General features: G+C 43.4%; 1 pseudogene; it reads right to left on the bottom strand.

Annotated features, from left to right (window-relative positions):
* Nucleotides 1-307: 307 nt before the first annotated feature.
* Nucleotides 308-425, bottom strand: LOC126417766 (5S ribosomal RNA; annotated as a pseudogene).
* Nucleotides 426-14,533: the final 14,108 nt, after the last annotated feature.

The raw sequence follows: 14,533 nt of genomic DNA, 5'->3' as shown, positions 1-14,533 counted from the left end.
GTATCGTAATTCGGAATAACACAACCACTGTAATATCGTATCGTCTTCTCTATATACTTCATTATACTGCGTAGATAGCCCCACTCTTACCAAGACCATTTACTAAATCACTCTGTCGTCAGGCCACGAGTGGCCTACCGGGACCATCCGACCGTCGTGTCATCCTCACTGAGGATGCGGATAGGAGGGGCGCGGGGTCAGCACACCGCTGTCCCGGTCGTTATGACGGTATTCTTTACCGAAGCCGCTACTACTCGGTCGAGTAGCTCCTCAATTGGCATCACGAGGCTGAGTGCACCCCGAAAAATGGCAACAGCGCATGGCGACCTGGATGGTCACCCATCCAAGCGCCGACCACGCCCGACAGCGCTTAACTTCGGTGATCTCACGGGAACCGGTGTATCCACTGCGGCAAGGCCGTTGACAAGACCATTTTCTACCGCTATAACTACTTCAGAGCCATTGCCGGGTGCCAAACCTACGTTTACACGTTTACAACCAATGACAGTTACATGTGTCAGTGAGTAGCAGTACTCCTGTGGGAGTTGGCCGCTGTGTTTATGCTATGACATAATCAGATGACACCAGGTCCAAAAGGTTGGGAAGACATCCTGTGAGCAGCGACTGTGGTAACATTTGAGTGCTCTTGTTCAGTGCTCTGCTCTTCGTATGAGAAGGTCTAACAACGCCGAAGCTCGTGTGGGCTGTAGAGGCTGCTGTGCGACTGTAACAATTATAGAAAAACACTAAGTGTAATGATGCATACAACTTAATAATAATTATTAGAAATAGTAGCAGTATGGTATTCTGCCTTATGGCACGTCTTGTCACTTTGTCTGTCCATAGCCAGCCTTTTCATTTCTGAATATTTGCCTCCTTTGATATTGTCCAGCATTTGATATCTTCTTTGTCCTCTTCCCCTTTTCCCCTCCACCATTCCTTCTATTCCTTCCTTCAGTTAACAGTCCCTCCTCAATGTCCAATCCAGTTCAGTTTTCTCTTTCTGATGACTTTCAGAATGTTTCTTTCTTCTCCAACTCTTGTTAATACGTCTTCAGTCCTTTCTCGGTCTTCCCATTTCACTTTTTCCATTCTTCTCCATATCCACATCTCTAGTGCCTCCAATCTTCTTTCATCTTCCTTCCTCAATGTCCAGGTCTCCGCACACTATAGTGCAATGCTCCAGATGTAACATTTGGCAAATCTTTTCCTCAGATCTTTGTCTAGTGGTCCACAAAGTAATTTCTGTTTCCTCTTGAATCATTTTTTTGCCATTGCAATTATTTTCCCAATTTCTGTTGAGCAATACATATCATCCATTATTACACTTCCCAAGTAACTGAAGACATTCACTTGTTCTATTTCCTCTCCCCCTATTTTCATATGGCATTTTCTCCCCTTTCCTCCAATTACCAATTAGAAATGGGTTGACATAATATACTGACGGGAAAAAATCGCAGCACCGAAAAATAATGAATGTGGAGTAATGTAATTTTGAGAACAAATTTGCCTCTGGGCAATATGCTTAATAATGCAAGATCACAAGTTAATGTAAGTGTTGAGGTAGGCCACTGAAAACGTGAAATGCTGGTACATTAATAACCGGTGTAAAGAACAGCACATTGCATGCAAGCGTGCAAATGGCAATACATTGTACTGTACAGGTGCCGGACGTCAGGGTGTGGGACGGAGTTCCATGCCTGCTGCACTTGATCGGTCAATACAGGGACAATTAATGCTGTTTGTGCAGGACACTGGAGTTGTCATCTGATGATGTACCATATGTGCTCGATTGGAGACAGATCTGGTGACTGAGGAGGCCAAGGCAACATGTCGATGCTCTGTAGAGCATGTTGGGTTGCAACAGTGTATCATGTCCAGCGAGCGGTCTAGACGCTCAGTAGCATTGGAGACTGGAGGAAGTCTGTCCAGTCAGCTAACGTAGAGAACTTACCTGGAAGTTTGAAGCAGTTGTGCAAACAGAATCCTTGAATAATTACAATCTTTAATTGCTCGTCTGAGCAATAATTGGATAATAAGTTGACTGAAAGTACTCCTAATTGCAAAATCCCACGAGCGCGAGTAGCACCAGAGCGAATACTACAAGTGCAGGTCCCTGACCTACACAGAAATCCCTTCTGGACCACAGTTTGTACTGAACTCTCCCGCGGACTGCTGCATCTTCTTTCTCGAGAGACGTCTTCTTCCCCTCGGTGGTTGGTGCAGTTCAGACTTCTTTAGTTACGCCTGAAAATTACTTAGAAACGAAATATGGATACATATAAACTCTTGAAAGGAGGATATAAGATCAACATCAACAAAAGCAAAACGAGAATAATGGAATGTAGTCGGATTAAGTCGGGCGATGCTGAGGGAATTAGATTAGGAAATGAAACACGTAAAGTAGTAAAGGAGTTTTGCTATTTGGGGCCAGCCGCGGTGACCAAGCGGTTCTAGGCGCTACAGTCTGGAACCGCGCGACCACTACGGTCGCAGGCTCGAATCTTGCCTCGGGCATGGATGTGCGTGATGTCCTTAGGTTAGTTAAGTTTAAGTAGTTCTACGTTATAGGGAACTGATAACCTCGGAAGTTAAGTCCCATAGTGCTCAGAGCCATTTGAACCATTTTTTTGCTATTTGGGGAGCAAAATAACTGATGATGCTCGAGGTAGAGAGGATATAAAATGTAGACCGGCAATGGCAAGGAAAGCGTTTCTGTAGAAGAGAAATTTGTTAACATATAGATTTAAACGTCAGGAAGTCGTTTCTGGAAGTATATGTATGGAGTGTAGCCATGTATTGAAGTGAAACGTGGACGATAAATAGTTTAGACAAGAAGAGAATAGAAGCTTTCGAAATGTGGTGCTACAGAAGAATGCTGAAGATTAGATGGGTAGATCACATAACTAATAAGGAGGTACTGAACAGTATTGTGGAGAAGAGAAACTTGTGGCACAACTTGACTAGAAGAATGGATCGGTTGGTGGGACATGGTCTGAGGCATCAAGGGTTCACCAATTTAGCATTGGAGGGCAGCGTGAAGGGTAAAAATCGTTGAGGGAGACCAAGAGATGAATATACTAAGCAGTTTCAGAAGGATGTAGGTTGCAGTAGGTACTGTGAGATGAAGAACCTTGCAGAGCTGCATCAAATCAGTCTCTGGACTGAAGACCACAACAACAACAACATATACTCTTCACCTTATAGTCGTCTTCTCTTTTATTGATTCTTTTGTTGTTGATCAGTGCTACTGCTACCTTTCTGTTCTAGCGGCTTTTTAATTATATTTGTCTGTGTGGCAGGCTGCGTCGTCCTTCCACATTGGCGCTTTCGGCCACTGCCCTTTGGGGCCCTGTATGACCCCAACAATGCTGTGCCACGTCTCGCCGCTTCTCAAAGTGCGCTCACACGATACCTCGTGAGCCCACATAACATTGCCGGCCAACCGTTCTGTTCGTTGCATTTTCTAAGAATGAGACAAGTGGTACGTGGGCGAGCTTAATTCTGTTGGGAAACATTCCCTGGAATGCAGTCCGTGGGTAGCACCACAACAGATCGAATCACCAGACTGCTGAACCACTTTGCAGTCAGGGTGCACGGGATAACCACGAGAGACCTCCCGCTGTCCTAAAAAATTGCACCTCCAACCATATCCCCAGTGTCTGTAACGCAGGCAGGTTGTTTGCAGCTCTTCAACTGGTCTCCTTCTAAAGAACGCACGGTCACCACTGACACCGAAGCAGAACCGGCTTTCATCGGAAAACACAACAGGCCTCCGTCGTGCCCTCCTGTGAGCTCTTGCTTGACACCACTGAAGTTGCAGGCGACAGAAATAGAAATGAGTGTACGGCATTGTGGGCCGGGAGTCCCCCATTCGCGGAAGTTTGGTCACCGAGGGCAAGTACTTATTGCATTCGACGCCACATTGGGCGACTTGCGCGTTGGAGATGGGAATGAAATGATGATAAGGACAACACAACACCCAGTCCCTGAGCGGAGAAAAATCTCCTGCCCCAGCCGGGAATCGAACCCGGGCCCCGAGACGCGGCATTCCGCCACGCTGATCACTCAGCTCAAGGCGCCGTACGATGCAAACGACGATGGTTTGGGATAGGTGAAGTGCGCACTACAGAGCGTGTGGCTCAGAGCTGTCCTTGAAGTAACTGATTTGTAACAGTTTGTTGTGTCACTGTGGTGCCGACTCCTGCTCAGGTTGCAGTACGTTGCGCCAGAGTAGTACAGCGAAAACGACGGACCTTCCTCTCGCAGTGCCCGTCCGGTCTTCTTGGGACCCTACATTCTGGTGACCGCCACTGTCAGCAATCACGTACACTGGATCCATTCCTGGCAAGCTGTTTCACAGGGGAAGACCGCACTGCAGTTCCTTCTCTAAAACCTCGCACAAACGAAAAAATGGCTGACATCGAAATAAGTGTCCAAGGAATAGAAAAGCAACTGGAATCACTCAACAGAGCAAAGTCCACTGGACCTGACGGGATACCAATTCGATTCTACACAGAGCACGCGAAAGAACTTGCCCCCCTTCTAACAGCCGTGTACCGCAAGTCTGTAGAGGAACGGAAGGTTCCAAATGATTGGAAAAGAGCACAGGTAGTCCCAGTCTTCAAGAAGGGTCGTCGAGCAGATGCGCAAAACTATAGACCTATATCTCTGACGTCGATCTGTTGTAGAATTTTAGAACACGCTGTTTGCTCGAGTATCATGTCGTTTTTGGAAACCCAGAATCTACTATGTACGAATCAACATGGATTCCGGAAACAGCGATCGTGTGAGACCCAACTCGATTGATTTGTTCATGAGACCCAGAAAATATTAGATACAGGCTCCCAGGTAGATGCTATTTTTCTTGACTTCCGGAAGGCGTTCGATACAGTTCCGCACTGTCGCCTGATAAACAAAGTAAGAGCCTACGGAATATCAGACCAGCTCTGTGGTTGGATTGAAGAGTTTTAAGCAAACAGAACACAGCATGTTGTTATCAATGGAGAGACGTCTACAGACGTTAAAGTAACCTCTGGCGTGCCACAGGGTAGTGTTATGGGACCATTGCTTTTCACAATATACATAAATGACCTAGTAGATAGTGTCGGAAGTTCCATGCGGCTTTTCGCGGATGATGCTGTAGTATACAGAGAAGTTGCAGCATTAGAAAATTGTAGCGAAATGCAGGAAGATCTGCAGCGGATAGGCACTTGGTGCAGGAAGTGGCAACTGACCCTTAACATAGACAAATGTAATGTATTGCGAATACATAGAAAGAAGGATCCTTTATTGCATGATTATATGATAGCGGAACAAACACTGGTAGCAGTTACTTCTGTAAAATATCTGGGAGTATGCGTGCGGAACGATTTGAAGTGGAATGATCATATAATATTAATTGTTGGTAAGGCGGGTACCAGGTTGAGAGTCATTGGGAGAGTCCTTAGAAAATGTAGTCCATCAACAAAGGAGGTGGCTTACAAAACACTCGTTCGATCTATACTTGAGTATTGCTCATCAGTGTGGGATCCGTACCAGATCGGGTTGACGGAGGAGATAGAGAAGATACAAAGAAGAGCGGCGCGTTTCGTCACAGGGTTATTTGGCAACCGTGATGGCGTTACGCAGATGTTTAACAAACTCAAGTGGCAGACTCTGCAAGAGAGGCGCTCTGCATCGCTGTGTAGCTTGCTCGCTAGGTTTCGAGAGGGTGCGTTTCTGGATGAGGTATCGAATATGTTGGTTCCCCCTACTTATACCTCCCGGGGAGATCACGAATGTAAAATTAGAGAGATTAGAGCGCGCACGGAGGGTTTCAGACAGTCGTTCTTCCCACGAACCATACGCGACTGGAACAGGAAAGGGAGGTAATGACAGTGGCACGTAAAGTGCCCTCCGCCACACACCGTTGGGTGGCTTGCGGAGTATAAATGTAGATGTAGATGTAGAAGACTCTCTGCAATATTGGAGAAGGAACATCTTGCTTCTCTTAGCACTATTACAGAACCTCGTTCGTAATGGTGTCTGTTGCTTCAAAGGCATTCTTTACTGATGCTGACTTAAGCAAAATATAACAAGCACACTTGCCTGTGCATGGTTCTTGAAAGCTCAGCTGTAAAAGATAGCCACTCAGACTGGCAACACGAATGTGCATTTCGTGGAACTGTTTCAGCGTCGCGATCGGCCTCATCTTAATACAGCCGTCAGGCGTAATAACATGAGACTTGGGGGTGCGCTGATGACAGAAGGCATGAGTCACATTTCAGTGGTGTCGGTGGAGTCTATCAGTAGGACGGGTTTCACTAGACATGGCCTGCACCTCAACAGGTATGGGAAGGGGAGGTTGGCAAAACTTATAGGTAACAGCATAGGTGGGGGTGGTGGGATCACTCATGGGAAAATTCCGGTAGCTGTGGGTGTTAGAGCTGTAACTTTTTTAGATTGAAGTCAGCTGATAGGTATTCCTGCCTAAGGGAAGTCTCTCTAACAAAGAAACCACTTTCTACAAAGCTTGGGTATCCGATTAATGAGGGAATTAGTATATTTCATCAAAATATACAAGGTATTAGAGATAAAGTTAGTGAACTGCTTATAGATGTTGACTCTGAAATTATTGGTATATCTGAACACTTCTTAAATAAGGAGATAATTCAGAGGCTTCCTTTACCAGGATACAGGTTGGCTGGCAGCTTTTCTAGGAGCTCTTTGCGGTGTGGGGGAGTAGCCATGTATGTGAAAAACGGTATCCCATTTGAGTCAATTGATGTTTCAAAGTACTGCACTGAAAAGGTGTTTGAATGTTGTGCAGGTGTGGTTAAATTTAGTGGAGCTAAACTTCTTACTGTTGTTATTTATAGATCCCCAGACTCCGATTTCACAACATTTTTGCTAAAGCTAGAGGAGGTTCTTGGTTCACTTTATAGGAAATACAAAAAGTTAGTTATATGTGGTGACTTCAATATTAATTGTATAAGTGATTGTGCAAGGAAAAGGATGCTGGTAGGCCTCCTTAATTCATATAATCTTATGCAAACCGTATTCTTTCCAACGAGAGTGCAAGGGAACAGTAGAACAACCATAGACAATATTTTTGTTCATTCGTCATTATTAGAAGGGCATTCTGTTAGCAAAAAGGTGAATGGCCTTTCAGATCATGATGCACAAATTTTAAGTCTAAAAGATTTTTGTGCTGCAACACATGTTAAATATAGTTACCAACTTTTTAGGAAAGCTGATCCAGTTGCTGTACAGACTTTTCTAAACCTTATCAAGGAACAAGAGTGGCAAGATGTTTACAGTGCTGATACAGTAGACGATAAATATAATGCTTTCCTCAAGACTTTTCTCGTGCTCTTTGAAAGTTGCTTTCCGTTAGAACGTTCAAAACAGGGTACTAGCACAAACAGGCAGCCTGGGTGGCTGACTAAAGGGATAAGAATATCTTGTAGAACAAAGTGGCAATTATATCAAAACGTTAGAAACAGTCAAAATCTAAATGCAGCAGCCCATTACAAACAGTATTGTAAGGTGCTTAAAAAAGTTATTAGGAAGGCAAAAAGTATGTGGTATACAGATAGAATAGCTAAGTCTCAGGATAAAATTAAAACCATATGGTCAGTCGTAAAGGAAGTGGCTGGTCTGCAGAGACAGGTCGAGAATATAGAATCAGTGCGTAGTGGGGATGTCCGTGTTACTGATAAGTCGCATATATGTACAGTACTTAATAATCACTTTCTGAATATAGCAGGTGAACTAAATAGAAACCTAGTCCCAACAGGGAATCATATAGCGCTCTTAGAAAAAAGTGTTCCGAGACTGTTACCTGAAATGCTCCTCCATGATACTGACAAGAGGGAGATTGAGTTAATAATTAAATCACTAAAGACCAAGAACTCTCATGGATATGACGGGGTATCTAGCAGAATACTGAAGTATTGTTCCCCGTATGTTAGCTCAGTACTTAGCCATATCTGTAACTTTTCCTTTAGGAGTGGTCGGTTTCCTGACCGATTAAAGTACTCGGTAGTGAAGCCACTCTATAAAAAGGGCGACAGGATAATGTTGACAATTATAGACCTATTTCTATGCCATCGGTGTTTGCTAAAGTTGTCGAGAGGGTTGTATATACAAGGTTACTGCAGCATTTAAATTCACATAATTTGCTGTCAAATGTACAGTTTGGTTTTAGAAATGGCTTAACAACTGAAAATGCTATAGTCTCTTTTCTCTGTGAGGTTTTGGACGTATTAAATATAAGGTTGCGAACGTTGGTGTTTTCTTTGATTTAACGAAGGCTTTTGACTGTGTTGACCACAAAATATTACTGCAGAAGTTGGAACATTATGGAGTAAGGGGAGTAGCTTACAATTGGTTCGCCTCCTACTTTCAGAACAGAAAGCAGAAGGTAATCCTCCGCAATATTGAGAGTGGTAATGATGTTCAGTCCCAATGGGGCACTGTTAAATGGGGCGTTCCCCAAGGGTCGGTGCTGGGGCCACTGCTGTTTCTTATTTATGTAAATGATATGCCTTCTAGTATTACAGGTGATTCAAAAATATTTCTGTTTGCTGATGACACCACCTTGGTAGTGAAGGATCTTGTGTGTAATATTGAAACATTATCAAATAATGTTGTTCATGATATAAGTTCGTGGCTTGTGGAAAATAATTTGATGCTAAATCACAGTAAGACTCAGTTTTTACAGTTTCTAACCCACAATTCAACAAGAATTGACATTTTAATCAGACAGAATGAGCATGTTATAAGCGAGACGGAACAGTTCAAGTTCCTAGGCGTACGGATAGATAGTAAGCTGTTGTGGAAAGCCCATGTTCAGGATCTTGTTCAGAAGCTAAATGCCGCTTTATTTACCATTAGAACAGTATCTGAAATAAGTGACATTTCAACACGAAAAGTAGTATACTTCGCATATTTTCATACGCTTATGTCATATGGTATTATTTTTTGGGGTAATTCTTCAGATTCAAAAAGGGTATTTTTGGCTCAAAAACGGGCTGTTCGAGCTATGTATGGTGTAAGTTCGAAAACCTCTTGTCGACCCCTATTCAATAGTCTGGGAATTTTGACATTGCCCTCACAGTATGTATTTTCTTTAATGTCGTTTGTTGTTAGCAATATTAGCTTATTCCCAAGAGTTAGCAGCTTTCACTCAGTTAATACTAGGCAGAAATCAAATCTGCATGTGGAATGCACTTCCTTGACTCTTGTGCAGAAAGGAGTGCAGTATTCTGCTGCATCCATTTTCAATAAGCTACCACAAGAACTCAAAAATCTTAGCAGTAGCCCAAACACTTTTAAGTCTAAACCGAAGAGTTTCCTCATGGCTCACTCCTTCTATTCTGTCGAGGAGCTCCTGGAAGAGCTAAAAAATTAAGCAAATTCCAGTGTTACATTCTTGATTTTCTTTATTTAAACTAACGACTTGTCGCCTGAATATGTTTCTTATATTTCATTTTATCTGTTTCTACAATCGTGTTATAATTTCATGTATTGACTCGTTCCATGACCATGGAGACTTCTCCTAAATGTGGTCCCACGGAACAATAAATAAATAAATAAATAAATAATACGACATGAAAGATCATTTGAATGTTATTTCGTTCTCTCCATGTGTTACTATCACTGTCGTCGTTGTGCCTGTATAAAAATCAGACGATTGCGGTGACAGCTCAAGAATTTTATTAAAAATTAAGGATCTTTTAACGCCGAGTTTTTATCCCTGCATGCCACCACGAATGACTTAGACATTCCCCTCCCTACTTGCGCTATGTAGTATGCAGCACACTAACAAGGGAACTGTCCAGTCAGATATGTCGAAACATGCTCTGAAATTTTTCATACAGTTACATGCTGCCAGGTCCCGTACACGGTCACATAGGTCGGCGTTGTTCATTAAATTACTTCTCCAGACCGGCAGTCAGGGTCTGATAAGCAGCTGGAAGCTGAAAGAGAACTTTATTGCGCCTCTGCAACTGCATACTCAGTAGGTGCAACTGGTAACGGGTTTGGTTTAGAAACTGAGGGAACGTCTGAATTTTTGCTGATGCAATAGTTTTGTGGGAAAATCCGGTGCAATTTGCTAAAGAGAAGTAACAGTCTGTGCTGTGGTTGCTTGACTCACGCAGTGTCACAGGAACTCCGAATGCCTGATGGCTGTTCTTCTTTGCCTTTCTTATCTAGCAACGCAAGTTGCATGCTTATGTCAAACAGATGAACTGAGGCGCTTAAGATTTAGCAGTACCCAGCTTTTATATGTTTTCCTCAGGAACGGTGCAAAAGTCTTCCGATTGGATTTGTCTGTTAGATAGCCGCACACATAACAAAACAGATCTGGTGAATTTATACAATCTCTGGACGCCACAAAATCGTGTAAAACTGAAAAAAAGGAACACACGAATGCGATATCGAAAATGTTTTAACGTATTACCTTAAATATAACTATTTTTCAGACAACAAAAATATTGTACGGCGTTGCATGAAAAATTTCTAAAAACATGTTTTTGTTGTGGTCTTCAGTCCTGAGACTGGTTTGATGCAGCTCTCCATGCTACTCTATCCTGTGCAAGCTTCTTCATCTCCCAGTACCTACTGCAGCCTACATCGTCGCGGGATTAGCCGAGCGGCCTAAGGCGCTGCAGTCATGGACTGTGCGGCTGGTCCTGGTGGAGGTTCGAGTCCTCCCTCGGGCATGGGTGTGTGTGTTTGTCCTTAGGATAATTTATGTTAAGTAGTGTGTAAGCTTAGGGACTGATGACCATGGAAGTTAAGTCCCATAAGATTTCACACACATTTGAACATTTTTTTGCAGCCTACATCCTTCTGAATCTGCTTAGTGTATTCATCTCTTGGTCTCCCTCTACGACTTTTACTCTCCACGCTGCCCTCCAGTATCAAATTGGTGATCCCTTAATGCCTCAGAACATGTCCTACCAACCAAACCCTTCTTCTAGTCAAGTTGCGCCACAAACTCCTCTTCTCCCGAATTCTAAAAACATGGGGATGAAAAAAATTGATGAACAGTGTTGAACAAGAATTTTTATCGATAGCTTCAAAATCTGACTTGACAGAGCAAAACTGTGTTCAGATTTGAAATCAGCATAAAAAAACTACATTAGAAAAGGTAAACAACATGCCAGATATCTATAATTTGTCTGTCAATGTTACTAGTATTACTTTGCTTTGAAACATTACAGGTACTTTATGTTTCGTGGGCATAGACTGTCAGAAATTGTTTGTATGTGGAATGAGCAGTCTGTAAAGAGCCTATGATGACAGCGCCGGCATGGCACAGTAGTCCGTCGACCTTATGCCTATCATCGCTAGATGGCAAAGGCATCATTTCCATAGTGGCAGAGAACTTCGCTTCATCGTAGCTCAGCCGACTGGCACGAAACATTTGTAAAATTTGATGCATAAACCTTCCTCTTGAATCACTCTACCTATTACTGAAAACCAGATCAAAATACGTGCAGTAGTTCCCACGACTGTTGTCGGATTACGAATGCAATTTTTTTATGGAATATAATTACAAATAAACAATTTTCAGATTTTTCCCCTTTGCTTGTACTTTGGAACCTTACTTCTTCCGAAGTTTCACGACTCTAAGTAAAAGGGAAATACCAGATAGGTTTTGATGAGTGCGACGGTCAAAAAAAGACCGCATGTTTTGATTGCATTGACTTAGAAGCTTAAATTTTTAAATTTTTTACACAGACAAGTACGCGTAGACCTTACACGTGACATAAATTTCAACTGTATACCTCTACCTGTTCCTGAGAAGAAGGGGTCTTGACAATCATACATACACCGACTGGCATACGGCATTCTAAAAACACTGAAGATGAAAAAGTAGTAAAACATGTCTGGGTGAAAGCGAAGTGATCTTTTCTGACTTGCATAAGGCGAAAATGCTCTACAGTTTGACTCCTAGAGAAGTTCTGCGCCAGTAATCATTCTTTTGTGGCACCTGGCGCGTGGCTTTGCTCCGTGCAACGGCATCTCGTTAGCGAGCGTGCGGGCCGGAGAACTGTAGATGGGCCGGCTTTTCCCGCTGCCAGCACAACGGCCGGAAGACAAGGGCCGAGGTGAGGCGGGGCTAGGCTTCCCAGGTGACGCGCGCGTGCCCTCCCCTGTGCTTTCCGGGAAAGGCAGGCCGTCGCTTTAGGCCTGCCGGCTCAGATAGGCCGGCACAGCACTTCCTGGAACCGCTGTCAGCTGGAAAGCCTGCTTATTGTCCCGCGAGGGGGCGGGGCGCTGACTGGCTCGTAACACTGGCATTGACCCAGTTAACGACACGGGATTGTTGACGCGCTACGAGATAGCCCGGCATGGTCACGGGAGATTCCCAGCTTTGCTGGGATAGCACTAGGACCTTGCTTTTTTTTTCTTTTGTGTTTCATTCCTGGGACTCCCATGCTGCAACGAACTCTCGTCAAATTGGGACACTGACTGACATTTTGTGGAAAGAAAAGCTTGTAATGTGGTAAATCAGGAAACATTATAGTGAAGTGAGAGATGCTAGGACTGACATGCACATCTCGATACACTGATTGTGGATCAGTAAACACGCCACAGCATGTTGTTGTTGTGCCGGCCGCGGTGGCCGTGCGGTTCTAGGCGCTTCAGTCCGGAACCGCGGGACTGCTACGGTCGCAGGTTCGATTCCTGCCTCGGCCATGGATGTGTGTGATGTCCTTAGGTTAGTTAGGTTTAAGTAGTTCTAAGTTCTAGGGGACTGATGACCTAAGATGTCAAGTCCCATAGTGCTCAGAGCCATTTGTTGTTGTTGTGGTCTTCAGTCCAGAGACTGGTTTGATGCAGCTCTCCATGCTACTGTATCCTGTGCAAGCTTCTTCATCTCCCAGTACTTACTGCAACCTACATCCTTCTGAATCTGCTTAGTGTATTCATCTCTTGGTCTCCCTCTACGATTATTACCCTCCACGCTGCCCTCCAGTGCTAAATTTGTGATCCCCTGCTGCCTCAGAACGAACATGTCCTACCAACCGTCCCCTTCTCCTTGTCAAGTTGTACCACAAACTCCTCTTCTCCCCAATGCTATTCAATACCTCATTAGTTATGTGATCTACCCATATAATCTCCAGCATTCTTCTGTAGCACCACATTTCGAAAGCTTCTATTCTCTTCTTGTCCAAACCATTTATCGTCCATGTTTCACTTCCATACATGGCTACACTCCATACAAATACTTTCAGAAACGACTTCCTGACACTTAAATCTATGCTCGATGTTAACAAATTTCTCTTCTTCAGAAACGCTTTCCTTGCCATTGCCAGTCTACATTTTATATCCTCTCTACTTCGACCATCATCAGTTATTTTGCTCCCCAAATATCAAAACTCCTTTACTACTTTAAGTGTCACATTTCCTAATCTAATTCCCTCAGCATCACCGACTTAATTCGACTTCATTCCATTATCCTCGTTGTGCTTTAGTTGATGTTCATCTTATATCCTCCTTTCAAGACACTGTCCGTTCCGTTCAACTGCTCTTCCAAATCCTTTGCTGTCTCTGAGAGAATTACAATGTCATCGGCGAACCTCAAAGTTTTTATTTCTTCTCCATGGATTTTAATACCTACTCCGAATTTTTCTTTTGTTTCCTTTACTGCTTGCTCAATATACAGATTGAATAACATTGGGGAGAGGCTACAACCCTGTCTCACTCCCTTCCCAACCACTGCTTCCCTTTCATGCTCCTTTACCTAGTACATTACAAAACGCCGCGCATAAAAACGAGATGTTTCCAGGGATCATACCTCGTGTTGTGTTGATAATAGAAAAGTAGGGTCAAGTATTTTGGATAGCTTTTGTGCTAGAGACCATTTGCATATCCAACAGAAGGACTGTCTTACTTTAACTGTCCTACGGTACAGGGACAAAGTTTGAATTATTGCACAGTTACTCCAGCTTAGGCAAATGGGGCAAATTCACTGCTTCTTTTTGGATTATATACGGTCTACAGTGCGCCTTAAGAGGATTATGGAAACTCCATTTTAGTTCCTGGACGGCTATGCAAAACAATTGGCTGAAATTTTCACGGTAGTTTCCTAAGTGACTTAGAAGCTTAAATTTTTTACACAGACAAGTAAGCGTAGACCTTACACATGACATAAATTTCAACTTTATACTTCTACCTGTCCCTGAAAAGAAGGGGTCTTGACATACATACGGATGGAAAACATCGACTGGCATACTCACCCATAAAGTTCTTTGTCTATGATGACAGGTCCTGGTGTGGCAGGGAAAAGCAGGAAACCTCAACCAACCTTGAAAATTTTCTTGATATCTTTGTCCGAGATACAGAGTTGAAAGTTACCCTACTTCTAAACGTAAAATACGCACGTAATAACAGCTCTGATACGAAAACGTAGTCTATAAAGTGACGTGGCACGGAGAAATATCCATTATCATCAAGTGGGTTCTGATAACGTGGTGTAGTACTGAAGCACATGCAAAATTTTTGTGCACGTGAATTCCGGTTTGAGTTG

This window comes from Schistocerca serialis, chromosome 8 (assembly GCF_023864345.2).
Source record: "Schistocerca serialis cubense isolate TAMUIC-IGC-003099 chromosome 8, iqSchSeri2.2, whole genome shotgun sequence".
In the NCBI taxonomy this organism is placed as follows: Eukaryota; Metazoa; Arthropoda; class Insecta; order Orthoptera; family Acrididae; genus Schistocerca; species Schistocerca serialis.
The sequence above is the reverse complement of the archived record's forward strand: the minus strand, read 5'-3'. Positions and strand labels throughout refer to the sequence as shown.